Source organism: Helianthus annuus, chromosome 11 (genome assembly GCF_002127325.2).
Source record: "Helianthus annuus cultivar XRQ/B chromosome 11, HanXRQr2.0-SUNRISE, whole genome shotgun sequence".
Classification (NCBI taxonomy): Eukaryota; Viridiplantae; Streptophyta; class Magnoliopsida; order Asterales; family Asteraceae; genus Helianthus; species Helianthus annuus.
Window position 1 is genome coordinate 118,226,049 of NC_035443.2, and position 8,785 is coordinate 118,234,833.

Here is an 8,785-nt window from a genome sequence, read left to right on the forward strand (position 1 = left end):
ATCCCACACCACCCAATCTTATACTCCTAATTTACCATTTATCAGTGTTTACTATTTTAGCATCACATCACCATCCTTCACCACATCATTCAACTACTTATTATTCACAATTCGACATTCGCTAACTTTTTTTTTTAATTTTCTAACACAAACAATATTTATAATGTTAAAACATGTACTAACTAAATAAAAATAAAATATAAAGATAGGATTAATACTAAAAATATCGTAAACCTTCATTTCAAAATAAATATTAACACATTACATGGCCTGATATATGTATGTGTGTAGTGTGTTCTTAATCATTTCAAAGATAATAACAATAAATTTTCTTAAACCTTTAAACTGCAAAAATGATCTCTGAGGTTTGGTCATATTTGCCACTTTAGTCCAAAACTCAAACCTTTTGAATCTGGATCTTTGTGGTTTCAATTTTGTTGCCATTTTCATCCAAAAGTAAAATCAGGTCAGATTTTTCAGTTACGATCCAGTTTTTTTATCATTCTCAATATGGTGTTGGTCATTGGCAAAAGTTTTGGTCATTTTCAATATGTTTTGGTCACTAAAAAAGCTGACCAAGTTTTGCTTTTGGATGAAAATGACAACAAATTTGAAACCATAGGGACCCAGATATAAAAGGTTTGAGTTTTGGACTAAAGTGACAAAAGTGACCAAACCTCAGGGACCATTTTGACAGTTTAAAATTAAATATACTATATAATATATAATTATCAAAAATACAATACAATGATTGGAAAGCCATTCGACCGAACAGCCATCCGATCCAACGAGCTTACACCGCCTTATCCTCTCGGCACTATAAATACCCTGCATCACTTGATGTGACAGGCTCCTCCGACCAGCACGCACTCTGCCGTTCTAAGGCACTTTTCTTCCATTTTCAAGCGATTCTTGTAAGTTTTCTCTGGAATTATTGTACAAGTATCATCACTATGCACTTTCTTACTTGAATCTTCATCAAAATCCCACTTTTCACCCTAAAATCACTAAGATTTGGGCTCTTAAGGGTGACATCATCATGGCATGTTGTACAATCTGATGTGGGATGTCACTCCTTCAAGATTTGGCCCAAACCTAGGAGATTTCCACCTGTTTTATCGCGAATCTTTAATAAATCTAGGCGTTGACTTTTAACTTTTGAATCAATACGACCCGTATAGATCTATACGATCTGTATTAAATAAACAAAGTGTACGAATAAATTGGCTGGTGTGCAGATACAATTCCTCCAATAAATAGTTGAAGTATTTGACTTTGTAATAATAATATAATAATAAAAAAGTAAATATCTAGTTTGAAATTTCGCCAAGTTTGAAACAATATCATTTGCATGCAAGGTCTTTGACAGTTGTTGGATGGGGTCTAGCCTTATTTTTCTACAGTTCTACATATAAACATTATTTTAAATGGAATATACTTTTACCAAACGATAAGATATAAATGACAATGATGAAGAAGATTTTCTTTTTTCTTAAAAAAGTGAGAATGTGATTGTAAAACACATAATACACATGAAGTATTACTGTTGTTCTATGATTAAAAGTGGGTCTCTTTGATGGTAACTATGATTATTACTTCTGTATTGTGAGATAAACTAAGAATCTAGAGAATGGTGGATATTTTATTTTTAACTCATCATCATATAAAAAAAAGTTGTTGAGAGACTTGTGATTTGTGAAACAACAATTGAGGAGTTTGGAGCAACACAAATATCATCATCACTTGAAACTAATGGTAACTTTTTTTAAACGGTGAGAATCTTTAACAGTTGAGAGATAGAGATATCTCACACCATCCTAAACAGAGGGCCTTAACTTCACCCTGACCAGACTATGTTGTTTTAACCGGGCCTACGTTGGCGTCAGAATTTGGCTAACGGCGTTCCGTAGGAAATCATACCACCACTACCAATGGCAGGGGCTTGCGCCACCACAAGAGATTCACACACGGTGGACTAAAACCCGAGGTGGCTCTAGCTCGAACTCTTGACCTAAGGTCCGAGGGAACTAGCCTTCATTGACTTTATCCACCAAATATAACACTAGTAGGGATTGAATTTGAATCTCCAAGGAGAACCCATGTTTTTCCAACCACTAGACCACAAGTGCTGGATTGAAACTAATCGTAATGGTCAGTGGCGGATCCAGGATTTTATTCTAATGGGTTCCTTTTAGTAAATTCTCTTTAATTCTCACTAATTTTTTCTAAATTCTATAAGGTTCTTGCTAATTTTTTTTTTTCATTTTTTTCCAAACATACTGGGTCCTGGAAACCCACAAATGTGGGTTGGATCCGCCCCTGGTAACGGTAACTAAACCGTCTTACTTTCACTCTTTGATTTTTCAGTCGATACTTTTTTTTTCAAGTATCTTCTCTCTAAATCGGTGAAAATTCATCGTTTACAAATATTCTTCATATGTATCACCAATCATTTCTCTAATAAATGTATATACATCCTTTTACAAATCTTCTTCCTAGTCTTGGTCTGAATCACCGATCTTTTCTCTAATGGGATTATCGGTACATATTTCTCTTTACTAAGGTAGAGATCATGACATCATGTACTCGATAGTAAATACAATTTAAACACTTGAACGGATACATAAGGTTCACTCAACATTTTTTAGATTGCTAGTCTTTATCTCCCTATTATAAAATGATTAAAGATCAGGAGTTCACTTCGAAAAATTTAAGGATCCAAACTACACTCTAAATTGTTCCATTCAACAATTCTCCCTGTTTTTTCATTAACGATCAAACACATAATTCCCATACTTGGACTTGTGGATTTATCTCCGACAATACAACTTTGTAATTTGATTTCATTTTATACCCACCAAAAACATGTTTGATAAAGAAATTCCTATAAGTTTATTTAAATACATGAATAAACTAAGATAAGGGTAGGGATCCTAAAAGAAGTCCATCCTATATGAGAAACTTGAGAAGCATTCTGGACCACACATTTTTCTAAGCCTTTCGTAACATACACATATGTATAGTTTAAAATTGACTATATACATATATGTATATTGAGTTATACACATATGTATATAGTCAATTTTAAACTATACATATGTGTATATTACGAAAGGCTTAGAAAAATGTGTGGTCCAGAATGCTTCTCAAGTTTCTCAACTAGCCTATCACTTCTCACATGATCCTTATCCACTAAGATAATGACTTATAAGTAATATATATACATACAGGGTAGGGCTAGGTAGAAAACCCTAAAAATTATAGAAAATTCTGAAAACTCCCATTTTTACCCAACCTCCCGACGTTTTTTTTTTTTTTTGAAAAAAATAACACTTGTAGTATACATGTTTTTAAGAGTTTTGGGCCAAAAAAAAAACAAAAAAGCGCCGAAGGGATGTTTTTAAAAAAAAATAAACAAATTTCAGCAATGTCCGGGTAACTAACATGTGTTAGGCAACAAAGGCTGAAACTTGCTGAAATTTGTTTTTTTTTTAAATATTCCTTTAGCGCTTTTTTTGTTTTTTTTTTTTGGCCCAAAACTCTTAAAAACATGTATATTACATGTGTTATTTTTTTCAAAAAAAAAAGTCGGGAGCTTTGAGTTTCCTGGGTTTTCTCAAAATGAAGGGTTTTCTACCTAGCTTTATCCTATACATATATATATATAGTAGGAGTTGGGTAGAAAGTGTGTTTTTCCTAGAAAGTCTAGGAAGCAATAAGAATTGGACATGTGGCATTGCCAATTCTCATTGCTTCCTAGACTTTCTAGGAAAAACACACTTTCTACCCAACTCCTACTCTATAGTAGGAGTTGGGTAGAAAGTGTGTTTTTCCTAGAAAGTCTAGAAAGCAATGACAATTGGACATGTGGCATTGAGTTATTTTAACTAAGAGGGCAACTATGTAATTTCACATTTTAATTTTATTTTTGTAATTTATTTTTCATTAACTAACATTCCATGATTTTCGGAATTTTTGTTGTTTTTGAATTCAAATCTTGAAGTCAATGTGTTTATCTGGAAAACTATCAGCATGTTCTTGGTGATGTGTTTTACCAGTTAGAGAGGTTGAAGTCAGTGTGTTTTAACACTCTGAAGTCAATATATAATATAATCAGGTCCTTGGTGATGTGTTACCAGTATAAGAGGTTGAAGTCAGTGTGTTTTAACACTCTGAAGTCAGCATGTTCTTGGTGATGTGTTTTACCAGTCAGAGAGGTTGAAGTCAGTGTGTTTTAACACTCTGAAGTCAGTGTGTTTTAACACTCAGCATGTTCTTGGTGATGTGTTTTACCAATCAGAGAGGTTGAAGTCAGTGTGTTTTAACACTCTGAACCCGTAATCGCTTTGTAAAACACGTAGTACAATGACAGCTTGATCTTACGTATATAGAACAAGGAAAATCTCTTATCTTCATCCATAAATTTAGGTATATTTGGTATGATTTTGGGGGTTTCCAAATCTGGGTTTTAGAGAGAGAGGGAAATTCGCGTGAAAATAGGAGTTGTGATTGCCTGACAGTTTTTTTGATTGACTTAAAATCCGGTCATTGACAAAATTGCCCCTACTCATTTAAAACAATCAATTAATTAAACTCAAATATTACAAGATTGCCATTGATTTAATCTCAACCCGTAAACACACCCATTGGATGGACCAGATTGCTTCCTAGACTTTCTAGGAAAAACACACTTTCCGCAGGATCCCCACTCACTCTCTCTCTCTCTATATATATATATATATATATATATATAGGGTAAGGATAGTGTAAAAAGGGCCTAAAGTGTGAGAAGTGTATTATAACACTATATATAATATTATATAACACCATATAAACACCATATAACAATATGTAACACCATATAATACTATGTAACACTATATATCATTATATAAAAAATATAACACTATACATCTATCATAGACATGCTATCAGACAAACTATAGTGTTATATTTGTTATATAATGATATATAGTGTTACATAGTGTTATATGGTATTATATGGTGTTACATATTGTTATACGGTGTTTATAAGGTGTTATATAGTATTATATATAGTGTTATAATACACTTCTCACACTTTGAGTACTTTTTACAGGATCCTCTACCTATATATATATATATATATATATATATATATATATATAGAGAGAGAGAGAGAGAGGGAGAGAGGTAGGGTGGGGTTTTAGAGTGAACACTGATGTATTTGTGAACTGAGTGAACAAATCCTGACCATTGATTTACATCATCAAATGGTAAAATACACTAGTGTATTTTCATCATTAAATGCTGACCATTGATTTACACTTGTGTGATGATAATCAAGGGCTATGATTAGTTCACTAGTGTTCACAATCAAGGGGGTTGTTCACAAATGAACATGAACCTATATATATATAGGATCCAGATCAAGAGAAAACTGCTACGAGTTTTGAGAACATAGAGACTTCCTATGCGAGTTTTGTCCCCGTTTTTTGCAAACCCATAGACTAAAATGTTACAAAGACAGTTGTAAAAAAATGAAGTGATGTTTTCGGCCCCGTATAGCTACTGTAAATAAATAAACTATGATTTTTTTTTTGGAAAAGTTGATTCATTTTTGGTAAAAATAAAAATTGAAAAACCTTTTGTAAGACCGAGTTATCTAAGTTCTCACAACTCGTAGAAGTTTTCATTTTACCCTGACCCTATATATATATATATAGGTAAAGTGTAAAATACAATATCCCTTAACGTACATCACGTACGATATAGTGAATTCGCATGTGTTAAAATAGCAGGATGAAATCGCATGTGATAATTTTGATGAAATCGCATGTTGGTTTTTTGTAACAATTTCGCATGTGGTAATTTTGATGAAATTGCTCGCATGTTAAAAAACCAACATGCGAAATTGTTACAAAAAAACAACATGCGATTTCAATGCCGGAAGATGATCTGACGGCTGAGATTGTAGCGTACGTAATGTATGATAAGGGCATTTGTACGTTAACCTAACCCATATATATATATATATACTAGTCGTTTACCCACGCGATGCGGCGGGAAATATATCACTTAGGTTGGTGAGTTTAGGGCTATGTATTGGGATGTAGTTTCTGATGTGGCGTGCGACGACGATGGTGGCAGTGTAGCGATGTGCGGCAATTGGTGGTTTCATGATGGCATTTGGTGGTTATTGTGTGACGGCCGGTTACCGGCTTCAGGAGAAAATAAAGAAAATTGTGTGATTCTAGTTATGTTATGAGGGATTTTAAAGATGTGGGTAAATCAACGGTTTTGAATGATGAATCGTATGGTGGTAGTGACAGTTATATGTAAGCTACACAAAGCTCTAAAGAATAGATACCTTTTCACTTCTTATATTTCTACCATTGAAGTATGGACTAACATGAGGCGGTTGTTCTCTTGAGGCATGCACATAAACAGTAAATCTTGCATGATGGCCTTGCAAAAGATTTTTAGAATATATTATTGGAAAACTAATGCAAGGGAAACATACATTGAAATATAGAAGCGTTAACACTTAGTAATGGTTATATTAATTAAAATTAAAATGACAAGGGAAACATACATTGGGGCCAAGTTTCGGGTGCACCACTTGCCACATTATTTGCATGCATTTCTCAGTTTCTTCTGAACAAACGCAATCACAGGTAATCCTTCAAGTAACTACAAATAAATGTTATAAAAAAATTGTTAAGTAACAACTAAAATGAAAGAAGAAAAAGTGACACCAGAAAATGTATAATTGTAGATATACCGATGATGTCTTTTATTTGCATTGCAGGTCAGCAAATGAAACTAAACCAGATCCGGAAATCGAAACCCACCGAACAAATCAACAAGATATCAAACTCATTCAGTCACAAACCAGAGCTTGATGTTCGGCTGCATTTTTGCACTCATTTGTTGCCGCGTTTGCAGCCGTTTAACGGCGTGTTTACGGCTGCAAACGCAGCAGCAAACAGGTGTAAAAACACAGCCGTTTGCTACCGCGTTTGCATCCATTTAACGAAGCGTTTACGGCTGCAAACGCGGCAGTAAACGGTTGTATTTTTACACCCGTTTGCTGCTGAGTTTGCAGCCGTAAACGCGCCGTTAAAGGGCTGCAAACGGCTGCGTTTTTGCACCTGTTTGCTGCCGCGTTTGCAGCCGTTTAACGGCGCGTTTACGACTGCAAATGCAGCAGCAAACGGGTGTAAAAACGATGTCGTTTGCAGCCGTTTAACGGCGCGTTCACGGCTGCAAACGCATCAGCAAATGAGTGTAAAAACACAGTCGTTTGCTGCGTTTTGCTGCAGGATGTGGGATGATTAATTAATAGTGTTCGACCGTATCCCAAATTCAAGTATTCCACCATAATCACTAATATGCACCTTATGCACTGAAACCATAAAGTAGTTATCCCCTAGCCTAGGGTCAATCAACTTGACCAAGTCAACTTCTGGATCTACCGGACAAAAAGATTGAACTCATCAACATCTCATAATAAATCAAACAAAGAAAAAATAACATAAGCTAAAAGAGTATGTATAATTTAAAACACACCAAGGCAATAAGGCCCTTCGGTTCAGCATCAGGCTCACTTGTTCTGATAATGGAGTCCTTAGCTGAGATAAGTTCATAAACCCCAAATGCATTTTTATGTCTTCCTGAAGCTCTTCCATCTCTTTAACAGTCAAACCCTGCATTAATCCGAAATTAAATTTGCGAGAAAAAGGCGTTCAAGAATACAAAAAAGTGAGAAAAGAAGGATCTAAAGCAGAGAAACAACCAAAAATGCGTAGATATCCATTTTGATGATGCAGTATCGCCTACGCCAACTGGTGAAACCTAGATCTGCAACTTTAGAGCAAAAAGAAAAAATCAAATTCAAGATCTGAAGCTTGTGACCTAAACAAATAAAAAAGAGGTCGTCGGACATACCTCAGTTTGTCGGAACCTACCTCAACCACCATCTAAAATCGGAACTCGTCTCTATTGCCACCGATCGGCTTGAGAATTATATCACTGGAACCGTAGTCGTCGGATTTAAAACTACACACCACGCCGTCTTTAGATCTTGTGAAATCTTGCTCATACATCACCGATTGGCAGACCAAACACCCCCTAACAACAATAATCTTTCATTTAGCATAATAAAAAGACATTGAGTAGAATAGCGGCCATACCTTGCTCATACTTCATTGATTGGCAGATCCAAACCCTTCACCACCTTCAAACTCAGTCGATTGGGTGTCGTATAGAGAGAGATTCGCTGATCTGGTGTCATTGAGAAAGCTAGATCTTGCATCGCCAAGAGAAACCCTAGATCTCCTTTTGACTCGCCTTGAGATAAAGCAGCTCGATGGGGCGGATAAAATGCTATGAGAATGAGAAACCCTAATTGTGTACCCCGTGTGTTTTTTTGAGTGAAGGGCATAATTGGGATTGTAAATTATATTGTGCTTTAGAGGGTTGTACAACATGCTTTAGGGGTGTTTTAAGGGAATTCATATGACCTTAAGAAGTCCTTTGGATATGCTTATTAATATGGTGTATATATATATATATATATATGGGAGCCGCTAAAATCAGAACCAATCCCAGTTGTAAGAACCGCGAGAACCACTTTCAACCAATCAGAATATGCCAACAGAAAGGGTATATTGGTCATTTACCCAAAACATCAAATCCTCATCTCTCTCTTCCATTAATGATGTCAGAGATTTAAAATCTCTCCATATTATCTCTCTTCAAACCATTATTATCTCTCATTTATAAAACTCCATCCTCTCTCCTG

General features: G+C 35.1%; 1 long non-coding RNA gene across 5 annotated transcripts; it reads right to left on the reverse strand.

Annotated features, from left to right (window-relative positions):
- Positions 1-247: 247 nt before the first annotated feature.
- LOC110891834 lies at positions 248-8,489 on the reverse strand. Of its 5 annotated transcripts, none has more exons than XR_004871650.1 (8): positions 8,175-8,489; positions 7,930-8,112; positions 7,778-7,848; positions 7,552-7,688; positions 6,764-7,453; positions 6,575-6,672; positions 6,350-6,447; positions 248-1,192 (listed from the first exon to the last, which is right to left on the reverse strand). It is a non-coding gene; the product is annotated as an uncharacterized LOC110891834 (long non-coding RNA). The 5 variants fall into 5 exon arrangements; XR_004871649.1 differs by having other exon boundaries at positions 6,764-7,298; positions 7,380-7,453; positions 7,552-7,848; XR_002565590.2 differs by having other exon boundaries at positions 249-1,192; positions 6,764-6,804; positions 7,380-7,453; positions 7,552-7,848; positions 8,175-8,485.
- Positions 8,490-8,785: the final 296 nt, after the last annotated feature.